The 12,488-nt window shown below is 53.2% G+C and overlaps 1 protein-coding gene across 2 annotated transcripts in view; it reads right to left on the bottom strand.

Annotated features, from left to right (window-relative positions):
• DLGAP4 (DLG associated protein 4) overlaps positions 1-12,488 on the bottom strand; it is a 373,686-nt gene that overhangs the window by 298,769 nt on the left and 62,429 nt on the right. For both annotated transcript variants that reach the window (XM_025186419.3, XM_075901397.2), the window contains exon 2: positions 10,543-10,672. The gene's annotated coding sequence lies outside the window, so the exon portion shown is untranslated. The remainder of the gene's footprint in view (positions 1-10,542; positions 10,673-12,488) is intronic.

Consider the following 12,488-nt stretch of genomic DNA (forward strand, 5'->3'; position numbering starts at 1 on the left):
GCCTGTTTCTCAGGAGTCAGACAGCCCAGGCAGCAGATGCCTGGGCCCCAGGACACCTGGCTCGATGGCAGCCCGCCAGGTGGACAAGCTGGCAGGAAACCAGGCAAATTTCAAAGGGAAACTGGTTGAAACTGACATGTTTCTGCTGAAATTGTCGTTTGGATGATTTGGTGCTTCCCAATGGGAACCGGTTCCATCATCAGTGTTCATGGAGCACGCGTCTACCGGAAATGGCACAAATATACATAGAAAAAAGCCAAACCAAATCCCCGTCCCAGGGAAATTGAAGAAAAGCTCTAGTCGTGCCCAAGTCCTCAACTGGATCTTTTTGACGACGTAGGATCTTAAATCAGCCTGGTTTGTTTCATTGAGTTACAAAAGCTTTCCTATTCTCCTTGAACTGGGCAGCTCCTGTCTCCTCCAGCAAGGCCGAGGTACCTCTGCAAATCTTGCAAAGAGTCTCTTCTTTCTCTCCACTCCTGTTGCAGTGCAGGCACCAGACTCTCCCGCTGCGTCTAGACTGGCATGATTTTGCAGAAATACTTTTAACGGAAAAGTTTTTCCGTTAAAAGTATTTCCGCAAAAGAGCGTCTAGATTGGCACGGATGCTTTTGTTCAGAAAGTGCTTTTGCGCAAAATCATCCGTGCCCAGAATAGATGTGCTTTTGCGCAGGAAAGCTCTGATGGCCATTTTAGCCATTGGGCTTTCTTGAGTATTTGCGCAAGAAGCACTGAATTCTTACATGAGAACGTCAGTGTTCTTGCGCAAATTCAAGCGGCCAGTGTAGACAGCTGGCAAGTTTTTGCACCAAAGCGGCTGCAAAATCTTGCTAGTCTATAGACGCACCCTCCATGTTTACCTCCAGAGCCACTGAGAGCAGAGAGCAGCATATTCCACTGCCCAGAACAGAAAGCAACTGTCCCTAAGCACTGCCCCAGCCGCAGGGGGCAGCCACGTGTTGAGAGGGATAGCGGTTTCTCTGGCTGGATGATTGCTGCCATCCTTTCAGTTCACGTCAGCGAGAGGTTTCGTTCAGCCTGCAAGCAGGGAGAGAAAGCATCGCCATTATGCAGCCCTAGAAACATTGCTCGCTATGGGGCAGCAAGTCCGGTCTCAGTCCGAAATTGCCTAGGCAGAAGCCAAATGGAGCCTGGGACTAGGGCTGTGTTGGGATCCGCAGGAGAAAGAGAAAAGCTAGGCCTTGAGTCAGCATCTTTAGCAAGAGAGGTAAAACTGAGACCCCGCCATGCAGAGACCTGAAGATCCAGCACGCCCTTTCTGGGAGTCGCTGATAAAGCATGTTGAGATTTTCAGCCCTCGAGTTAGGCTCCTAAGTCCTTATTTAGGTTGCCAGAAGTGTTGGGCTGCATTTTCACCACATAGGAGGGCAGAGTGTGGCCACCATCACCAGGGGAAAGGCCTGGGACATTCTCTGCTCCGCCCATTAAGGGTACGTCCACACTAGCACTGAAGGAAGAACCTGCCTGCACTAGTTCTGATCGAGCTAGCATGCTGAAACCGGTGTAGTCGTAACATCCTGAGTGTCGGCTGGAGCTTCTCAGCCTGAGGACAAACCCCACCAGGACCTTGAGTATGTGCTCAGGTGCTAGCTTCCTCAGCCACTGCGCCTGCAGGGCTACTTGTAGCAGGCTGGCTCCGTCACTGCTGACGTATCCAGCCAAGTTCCTCTTGGCCTGTGTGCGAGCAGAGATTGAGGAGTTCCAGGCCTTCACATCCCCGCTGAAACAGAACAGGAGTGTGAGTGAATTCCCATATGGATGGGCCCATGGGCAGGGACAGCCCACTGTTACTTAGTCTGTAAGGGTACGTCTACACTACCACCCTAGTTCGAAGTAGGGTGGTTAATGTAGTCATACGAACTTGCAAATGAAGCCCGGGATTTGAATTTCCCAGGCTTCGTTTGCATGTTGCCGGGCGCCGCCATTTTTAAATGTCCACTAGTTCGGACTCCGTGCCCGTGGCTACTCCTCGTTCCAGGAGTAACGGTAGTTCAGAATAGGAAGCCTAGTCCGAACTACCTAGTTTGCGCCGCGTGTAGCCGCGGGCACGGAGTCCGCACTAGCGGGCATTTAAAAATGGCGGCGCCTGGCAACATACAAATGAAGCCTGGGAAATTCAAATCCCGGGCTTCATTTGCAAGTTCGTATGACTACATTAACCACCCTACTTCGAACCAGGGTGGTAGTGTAGACATACCCTAAGCTCTTTGAGGCAGGGTCTGTATTTGTATAGTGCCTCCCACAGAGGGGTCCATGATGCACCACAGTACTAGAAACCAGCAGGATTTTCAGGAGCTCCCTGCAGCAGAGGGAGGGAAACTCCTCCAAGCCTCTCTTCAATGTGGCCAGCCTTTATTGGCCAGTGCACTCCCCTGACACATCATCAGCCTTCTGGGATGCTTGGTCTGGATGCAGGTAAAGGACCAAGGAACTAGGCCCGGCCTGTGAGCGGGATGCCGTCTGGAGCTGGAGAGATGCCGGGGGCTTTGCAGGTGGGTGGTCAGTGGCTGCCTCCACCTGAGTCCCAGGAGACCCCCCCTAATTTCACAGCACAGCTTTGGGACCTGAGTGGGAGCAGCCTCGGAACCAGCCAGGGCACGTCACTGACTCAGCTCGAGGCAGCCCTCCAGCCTAGCTCGCGTAGCCAGCAGCATTCCTAGACCAAAACTACCGAGCCCCACAGCCAAACCTGTGGCAGCGTGTGGCCCCTGCTGGCTGGCAGTGCACTCTTCCCCAGCTCACAGCGCCAGTGGATTTCTCCAGGGTCTTCCTTAAAAGCTCGATGTGTCTCCGGGCCCAACGCAAGGCTCTTGTTGCAGCTGGACGCGGGAAGCGTGATGAGGCACCGGGCTAATCCAGCAGCTTTTCCTACAGGCTCGTCCGAATCCCGCTGCATCCCACAGGGAGCCAGCCTGGGACTCTCATTCACGTGGATTTGGCAAGGGGCAGCAGCATGGTCTGATGGTGACAGCACCTGGCTGGGCAGCAGGAAAAGCCTGGGGATTAATCCAGGCACTGCGCGACTGCACATTCAGCTGGTGGTGTGGGGCTAACGGGGCCTCAGTTTCTCCAGGGACTGACAGAATTTGCCCACCCTTGTAACATGCTTTCAGCCCTTGTGGTGACCGGCGCTTGGTACCTACACACTAAGGCCTTCGCCTGGCCCCCAACCCAAGGCCCCAGATTTGGGGTGTGTAACTGGCTACCCTTGCTCAGGGGAGAGAGACCTGGGGCTGCTGTAGCACAATGCCAGGGCTGGAGGGCCCCTTCCAGGCCCTTTCTCTCTGGAGCACCCTGCAGGCGCCCACAGCAGAGACACCAAGCAGCAGAAAAGGGACCTCTAGCTCGTTCCAGCCCGACTCCTGCCTCATTGCCTAGCTCTGGCAGCCCCTATCCCTCTGCAAACACTTCTCTGACTCACCCCTCTGCACTTCCGACTGGCTGAACAGACCTCTCATGGCCTTGGCCCAGCCTGCGACTCCGAGCTTCTCTCTGCTCCTCTTCATTATCAACCCAGCGAGTGTGCGACTGGCCCTCACTCGCCGCAGCGTCCGGCTGAGGTGGCCCCACCTGTCTTAGGTGCCGCTCTCCCCTTGAAATCCAGAGGAGTCAGCCCCGGCAACACCTCTGAGGATCCAGACCAAGGAGCCTGGTTCGAGCCTCGGACCAGCCAGGAGGGGCGTTGGAGACCTGCCATGCCCTGGTCTGAGTAAAGCCATCCTGGCCCAGGCTGTGAGCTGCATGTTGCTTCGCCTGGCCCCGTGGGCCCCGAGGAGCAGAAGAGAGCTGCAGTTCAGTGTATTACATGCCTCTAACCCCCCTCTTGTTTAGGCTCATAGCAGGGCTGGCTGCACAGGCGTTATCCTAGGCGCCCACTGCTGCCCATTACAAGGCCCCCTTAAGCTGCCAGGGCAGTGGTATGAAGGTCTGGGGCTAGGAAAGTCCACTCCAGACCACTTCATCACACCTCCCCAGCTCCGGCATCTCTCCTGCTGCCCACAGGACATCCAGAACTAGTGCTCAGGGGCTTGGAAGTCGACTTTCCCTCTTGGCTCTGCTATTAAGCCCCATATTGAAATAGTCACCTCTGGTCCCAGGTGACCATTCTTCCATGAGAAGACAGGGCTGGGAACGGGGCTGCAGGGCTCTATTTCCTAATGCTGACCACAAGGCCGTGTTCTCGTGTCAGCCCCGTCTGAGCGCCCAGCTCTGTTCTGCGCCCCCGAGGGGAGCTCCTGGGGTTTTCTTTCCTTCGGTGCACCGGCAGCTCTGATGCCAGCAGGCGCGTGTGGAGCTCCGGGGAGAGGGCTGCCCGGTCAGGAGCTGCTGCAGAGAAAGAGCCATCCATGGGGAGCCACTTTCAGGAGCAGGCCTGGGGATCTCTAGCTGAATTCTGCTCCTGCGCCCTAACTCTGCAGGGGAGGCCTCCTCGAGGCTCAGCCCCGCTGGGAAGGGGCAGGGTGCTGGCTGGTCACTGCCTGGGAGGAAGGTCTCTCTGCCTTTCTCCGCTACCCCTGCTCTCCCCTCTGCGAGGAGCAGCTCCACCGAAGCCTGCGAGGGTGCAGCTCAGAGTCGGGGGAAGGCAGCAGAGTTGCGGTTTGGGTGGCGGCCCAGAGTCGGGGGAGGAGTTGCCTTTCTCTCTGATTCCAGCCTGCCAGCCGTGTCCCTGAGCTGCTCGCAGCAGTCCAGTGAGTCACACCAGAACAGGTGACCCGAAAGGTGGCTTTATCCCCTCCCCCGCTCCCATTGGCTACCTGCTGTCGTGTGGCACATCAGGATGGAGGGGGGGCGCTGGCTCTGGCTCTCTCCCAGGGCTCGGAGCCTCAAGCCAGGACCTTTGGCACTGGGCTGGCTGCAGCTCGCAGCTCTGGAGCCAGCAGCAGGGGGACTTGGCATAAACCAGTGACGCGATTCACCTTCCAATTTGCAAGGGCCTCTGCCTGCCCCACCGCCACATGGCACCCCCCTCCCCCAGTAAGATTTCCTCTCCCGGGGCGCTAGGGCAGCCAGACCACAAAGGACTGGGGGAGGCTGGGAGAGGGTGGGGGAGGAGCTGGTCCCACAGATTTATTTGCTTACGTTTTATTTAAAATAGAGAAAATAGAGTAAAATAAAGTGAAAGCGACAGCTCCAATTTCTGCATTAATGAATAAATGAAACATGTCCCAAGAGGATAATTAAGCGCTTTGAACCAAACATGTGTCAACTAAATAGAAAAAAGCCAGACACAAATCAAAGCAACTGCAATTAAGGGGAAGAGCCGTATGTGTGATTCCGGGGGAGGGGAGAGACGCCTCCCGCGGAGCCTGTGCACTCCCTCCCCAGCCATTAAGCCATTTGCTCCCATCCATAAAGGGACCAGCGGGAGCAACGGAACCAATTCCAAGCCGTTGGGTAGAATTAAATTCCTGGGAGGGAAATCTGGCTGTTCTCCTCCCTGCCCCCCTCCACTCAGATTTTCTCTCCCCCACTCTTGTCTCCAGACAAGCCCTTGTATCATGACAGACACCAACCTGCAGCCTCCCAGTCAGCAAGGGCATAGTCCCACGTAATATCCTTTCCCCCACATTGCAGTCACGAGTGTTTCCCTCCCAGCCCCTTTCTCTGCCCTGCAGCGTAGGGACAAAGGAGAACACACACCAGGCTCTTCCTTGGGGAGGTGTTGCTTTTGTTCTTCCATGTGGGTTTCCCTTTGTTTAATACAACAGTCAGGGTATGACTACATTACAGAGTTTTTTCGGAAAACCTCCAGTTATGTCCACACTGCAATCACATTCTTTTGAAAGAAAATCGAAAGAACAGAGGGGTTTTCCAGCACTGGCAAACCTCTTTCTATGAGGAAGAAGCCTTTTGCCAAAAGAGCTCTTTCAGAAAAGGCGTGTGTGGACAGGAAAGAGGGAGTTCTTTTGGAAGAAGAAGAAAGAGGAAAAAGTACAGGTGCAGTGATGGCCACTCCATCCATAGTGGATGCTATCTTTCAAAAAAGCAGATGGCGTTTTCAATGCCCTTTGGCAGTGTGGATGCTCTCTTTCGGAAGAAGTTTTTTCGGAAGATCTCTTCCAGAAAAGCTTCTTCCAAAAGGCATGACAGAAGGCATGACGCAGAATCCAACAGGAAGGAGGTTCAAACAAGACCTGGCTTGGCAGGATGTTTGGGGTTTATGCCTCCCTGAGTCTGGATTTATGTCAGAGTAGCTGAGTCCAAGAAGCAGGCCTGGAAATCAGAGCGTACCCAGATTTGTGATGGTGCTTAGGCATGGCGCTTAGTCACAAACACCCCAAACTCCTTGCTTCTTCAGGGCTCATCCACATACAGGAATCTTCCTGAAGGACCTTCCCGTGCTTTCAATGTCACAGTTGGCAGGAAAATAAAGAAAAAGGAACCATCTACTACATTAACTCTACACTTGCTATAAAAGAAACAGACACACACCCCGTTAATCATTTTAAATGACACTGTGGGACTACAAATAAGTCCTTTTATTAGCACAGGCGGTGGGCAAAAAAGTAATTCTGTCCAAAATGCCACAGATTCTCCTGCAGTGATAGCTCAGGAAAATGTGATGGGAGGTTATAACTGCTGAAAAAGCAATTTGCTGTCAAGGATGCAGATCTAAAGTGTTCTACGCTTTTTGGGATGAAGTAATTGGGCATCTTACCTACATACATGGCAGAGTCTTGTTCAGTGCTGCCAAGTCTCGCGATTTTATCACGAGTCTTCCAATTTTTACTGCTCTTTTTAAAGCCCAAGTCTGTGGAGATGAGAATTTCTGCTTTTATTGACGAGTAAGTTTCTAGCCCACATATTTGCAGAGAAAAACCTGAAAACGTGATCCACATACACAATAACAGTGCAGCAGCCATGAAGGCAAAGAAAAGCCCCATCATGTATTGTTTTTTAAAATCTCATGATTTTTGGAGGCCTGAATAATAGGGGAAGTAGAGGTGGGTGACAACCTCGGAAGGTAGACTGCCCCCGGGGAGGGTAGATTTCAGGGTCCTGAGCAAAGGAAGAAAAGAGAATAGTAAAATACACACCTTGGACTTCAGAAAAGCAGACTTTGACTCCCTCAGAGACCTGATGGGCAGCATCCCCTGGGACGCTAACATGAAGCGGAAAGGAGTCCAGGACAGCTGGCAGTATTTTAAAGAAGCCTTATTGAAGGCATAGAAAGAAACCATCCCGACGCGTAGCAAGAGAAGCAAACATGGTAGGAGACCGGATTGGCTTACAGGGGAAATCCTTAGTGAACTTAAGCACAAAAAGGGAGCTTACAAAAAGTGGAAACTTGGACAGATGACTAGGGAGGGATATAAATGTAAAGCTCGAGAATGCCAGGGGGTTATCAGGAAGGCAAAAGAGCAATTGGAATTGCGACTGGCAAAGGATGTGAAGGATAACAAGAACGGTTTTTACAGGCATCTTAACAAGAAGGTGATCAGAAAGGGTGTGGGGCCCCTACTGGATGAAGGAGGTAACCTAGTGACAGATGATGTAGGGAAAGCTGAAGTACTCAATGCTTTCTTTGCCTCTGTCTTCATGGACAAGGTCAGCTCCCAGACTAATGTGCTAAGTGATGCAAGATGGGATGAAGATGGACAGCTTGTGGTGGGTAAAGAACACGTTAGGAACTATTTAGAAAAGCTAAACATACACAAATCCATGGGTCCGGACTTAATGCATCCGAGGGTACTGAGGGAATTGACAAATGTCATTGAGGAGCCTTTGGCCATTAGCTTTGAAAAGTCATGGAGATCAGGAGAGATCCCGTATGATTGGAAAAAGGCAAATGTAGTGCCCATCTTCAAAAAAAGGAAGAAGGACGATCCAGGGAACTATAGGTCAGTCAGTCTTACCTCGGTCCCTGGAAAAATCATGGAAGGGATCCTTAAGGAATCTATTTTGAAGCACTTGGAAGAGAGGAAAATGATCAGGAATAGTCAGCATGGATTCACGAAGGGCAAGTTGTGCCTGACCAATCTGATTAGGCTTCTATGATGAGGTAACTGGCTCTGTAAACATGGGAAAGTCAGTGGATGTGATATACCTTGACTTTAGCAAGGCTTTTGATACGGTCTCCCACAATATTCTTGCCGGCAAGTTAAGGGATTGTGGATTGGATAAATGGACAGTAAGATGGACAGAAAACTGGCTAGAAGGCCGGGCCCAGCGGGTAGTGATCAATGGCTCGATGTCAGGATAGCGGTCGGTTTCTAGGGGAGTGCCCCAAGGTTCGGTTCTAGGACCGGTTTTGTTCAATATCTTTATTAATGACCTGGCAGAGGTGATGGATTGCACCCTCAGCAAGTTTGCAGATGACACTAAGCTAGGGGGAGAGGTCAATACACTCTAGGGCAGAGATTGGGTCCAGAGTGACTTAGACAAATTGGAGGATTGGGCCACAAGAAATCTGATGAAGTTCAACAAGGACAAGTGCAGAGTCCTGCACCTGGGTTGGAAGAATCCCAAGTATTGTTACAGCTAAGTAATAGTTCTGCAGAAAAGGACCTGGGGGTTACAGTGGATGAGAAGCTGGATATGAGTCAACAGTGTGCCCTTGTAGCCAAGAAGGCTAATGGCATATTAGGTTGCATTAAGAGGAGCATTGCCAGCAGATCCAGAGATGTCATTATTCTCCTTTCTTCGACTCTTGTGAGGCCACATCTCGAGTATTGTGTCCAGTTCTGGGCCCCCCACTACAAAAAGGATGTGGACACATTGGAGAGGGTCCAGCGGAGGGCAACCAAAATGATTAGGGGGCTGGAGCATATGACCTATGAGGAGAGGCTGAGGGAGCGGGGTCTGTTTAGTCTGCAGAAGTGAAGAGTGAGGGGGGATTTGATAGCAGCCTTCAACTTCCTGAAGGGAGGTTCCAAAGACGATGGAGAGAGGCTGTTCTCAGTGGTGACAGATGGCAGAACAAGGAGCAATGGTCTCAAGTTGTGGTGGGAGAGGTCCACGTTGGATATTAGGAAAAACTATTTCACTAGGAGGGTGGTGAAGCACTGGGATGGGTTCCCTAGGGAGGTGGTGGAATCTCCATCCCTAGAGATTTTTAAGTCTCGGCTTGACAAAGCCCTGGCTGGGATGATTGAGTTGGGATTAGTCCTGCCTTGGGCAGGGGGCTGGACTTGATGACCTTCTGAGGTCTCTTCCAGCTCTATGATTCTATGAATACTTGGTGTTGACAATGCTGCTGGAGCTGGTTTTGCCACATGGCAGATTTGGAGGTTTGAGTTTATAGATGCATTTCCCTCTTTACTGGCTCTTGGAGAAGAACCAATAGTGCATGGTCCTTATCAGGATCTATAAGGCCTAATGAACCCATAATGTAACACTGCCTCTCTGTATGGATCTCATAGACTCCTAGGTTTCTGGGCTGCCTTGCACGCTTCCCCAGGCTTGTTCTACATTATAGGAGTGACTGCACTGAGCCTCGGGGAATGAAGAAAAACAAGCTACAAGGCTCAGCTGGTGGCAACATTAGAAAGATGGGCTCGCGAAGCCTTTCATACTAACCCCAATGGAAACTGCTGTGACCCACGGCCTCTCACGCCCTGCTGCCATCTCAGCCCCACAGACAGACACTGAAGCACACATCTTGTAATCTCAGGGTGCATCTGCTGATGGACAGCGGCACCACAGTGGTTCACAACTGCTCCATACCAGGACCCTCACCCCATTTAGCACCATGGGAGAGGCAGAGTGCCCCACCTGCCAGAGCAGAGTAGCCTGTGAGTATAGAGAAGCCAACATATCCTGCACCTGGGATTGCACACAGCCCCAGGTGGTCCCCAGACAGGCACCGTGGCAATAACCAACACTGTGTGCCAAGGGGTAGAATCTGAACTCTCACTCGGCAGCTTTCAAGGCCTGGTACCAGCACAGCCAACAAGCCTTCTGGTTCATGCCAGCCACCGTGTACAGAGCCGAGACAGGCCCCAACGCGCTCGGGTACTGAGCCGTCCTGGAGTCGCACACCCCATAACAGATCCCTTCCCACCGGACACACCAGTCAGCTTATCCGTGACCTCCTCTTTCCCTGATGATCCACACACTCGCCTCCCCTCCGAGCCATACCCCCTGCCAATGCAGCAGCTATTTACACAGGCCCCTCACCTCCAGAGCAGCCCTTCCACTGGCATCTCCTGCATCCAAACCCAGTGCTCAGCCTGCCAGGTTCCTAGGCACCCTGAGGGCGCTGGTCGGGCTGTGTGCGGCCCGCCTGTCACCGCTCTGTGCTGCGCTAGGGACAAGCGACGGCAGGGCGATGGCATGTGGGGCTACATCTGGTTCCCTCTGGGGGAAGGGGGAATAAGCCAACAACCAACAATCACTTTAACTCTTCCCGGAAGAGAAGCGGTCCAGGTGCAGGGAATGCCTGTGGCAATGGCACTGCGTGTCCATCTGGTTCGTGCTGCTGGGGATCACTCTCCCCAGCCGGCCGCGCATGCCGTGCCCCCGGCTCACAGGGATCCCGAGCGCTGCTTATGGGCTGAGCAATACCGCCGGGGTGCCTACCTCACTGCAGGGTCCCGCTCCCCTCCGTAGCCTGCTGGTGCTGCGTGTCCATGTGAGCACTGCGTGGGGTCCCCTCCAGGGGTGGGAGCTTTGCACTGGCTGCCACAACAAGCCAGCTGCTCTCCTCAACCTGGGGAGGGGAATGGAAAACAAGAGTCAAAGGGAACACAAGGCAAACCCAGTGTGGGAGCTGTAGCTTCCTTGGGGCCCTCTCTGCCCCCATCACATTCCCTCCTGGGGGAAGGGTGGTCTCCACCCTCTCTCAGACACCCTGCCCCATCTCTTCTGCCCCCCAGTGTCTGTTTCACCCTCCTCTCACCCCCAGAACTTGCACCATTTCTTAAGGCAGAAAATTCATTGTTATAACCTGACCCACACTGGGTCCCCGTGTGACCAGCCCCCAATAGGGTTGCCAGATGGTTTCAACAAAAATACCGGACACACTTGGCATGACATCACAATCGACATCCCATCTGATTTAGAACACACCGGACAGTTCTATTGTCTCATTTCTATTTGCTCAAACACTGGACTGTCTGGTTCAACACCGGACACCTGGCAACCCTACCCCCTCCGGGAATCTCACATGGTCCTTCCCCGCCATCTTCCCTTCCCACCCGTCTGCACAGGCGCCTGGAGCTGCCAACATGCTCACATCTAGGGAGAACGAAGGGACAAGCATCTGGTTTACCTGCCCTGGGGAGCTGTGACAGACAACACCCCAGGATATCCCTATGGCAGGGCCTGGCCCGGCTGGGGCGCTGCCCTTTGCCCCCAGTTTGGCTCTTGCCCTTCCCAAGCAGAATTCCTTACACTGAGATTCATGGACTGAGTCTGACAACATACCAAGGAGTCTCTCTAGACGGGCATAGGCTTCCCAGAGCCCTTCTCAGGAGGTGGCTGGGGAATTCCAGCTAACTGTGATGCTCATTCTGGGCTGCCCCTTTGCACTCAGCCATTCCCCACTGCAAGCTGTCTGCCCCCACACTCTCTCCTCCTGCACCTCTCAGGGGGAGGCTTCTCTGTAATCTCCAGGCCCGGGCTGATCTATAGAGCCCTGGGAGCACTGATTGTCCTCAGTTAGGCTACATCTACATGGCAGGGCTTTGTGCAAGACGTCTTTTTCTGAAGAGATCTTGTGTAAAAACATCTTGTGCAAAAGCGCGGCCACACCTCGAAGGGCATCACTTTTGTGATGTGCTTTTGCGCAAGAGAGCGTCCACACTGCATAAGAAAGCTCTGATGGGCATTCACAGAACGGTCCTCAGAGCACCTGTGCTTTTTCCGATAGGCTCTTTTTGTGCAAGAAACCCCTGCGGAGCATCCACGCGTGCCTTTTGGCACAAGAGCTGTAGTGCAAAACGGAGTTACGCCTCGTAGAAGGAGGTTTACCTACACCGCAAAAAGCCCTCTGTCCTGTCGATTGACTGTAGGTTTTCTTGGGCAAAAACGCACTTGAGGTGTGGATGCTCCACTGGCTTTTGCGCAAAAACCTTGTCATGTAGACGTAGCTTTAGAGAGGCCAGCAACTGAGCCTCAGGGGGGCAGGGGCCAGTCATCTTCTGACACCTCAGGTTGCCTTCCAGCTGGTGCCAAGCCCCACAGCTCTAGTCCTTGCTATAGAATTCACACTGCCTTCTTCACCACCCCTCCCTTGCTAGGTAGCTGGCAGTGATGGGACGAGTTGACACAGCAGCTCCTTAGTTCTCCAGGGCCCGGCCCAGGCTCTCCTGGCCAGCAGGTGCCTGGTGTTTCTTACCTGCCATGCGCTTGCAGCTAGATCCCCACAACAACGGCCCTGGGGCAGGGACGGGTGCTTTAAGCACCCCAGTGCACAGGCACCGCCTGAGGACAAGGCGAGGAGCAACACACTCAGCCTGAATCTGGTTCCAACCCCAGCTTCTCTGAGGAGGAATCACACTGCCCCATAGCAGCAAACCTCCATC

The sequence above is a fragment of the Pelodiscus sinensis genome, chromosome 17, assembly GCF_052426305.1.
Source record: "Pelodiscus sinensis isolate ZL-2025 chromosome 17, ASM5242630v1, whole genome shotgun sequence".
NCBI classification, from domain to species: Eukaryota; Metazoa; Chordata; order Testudines; family Trionychidae; genus Pelodiscus; species Pelodiscus sinensis.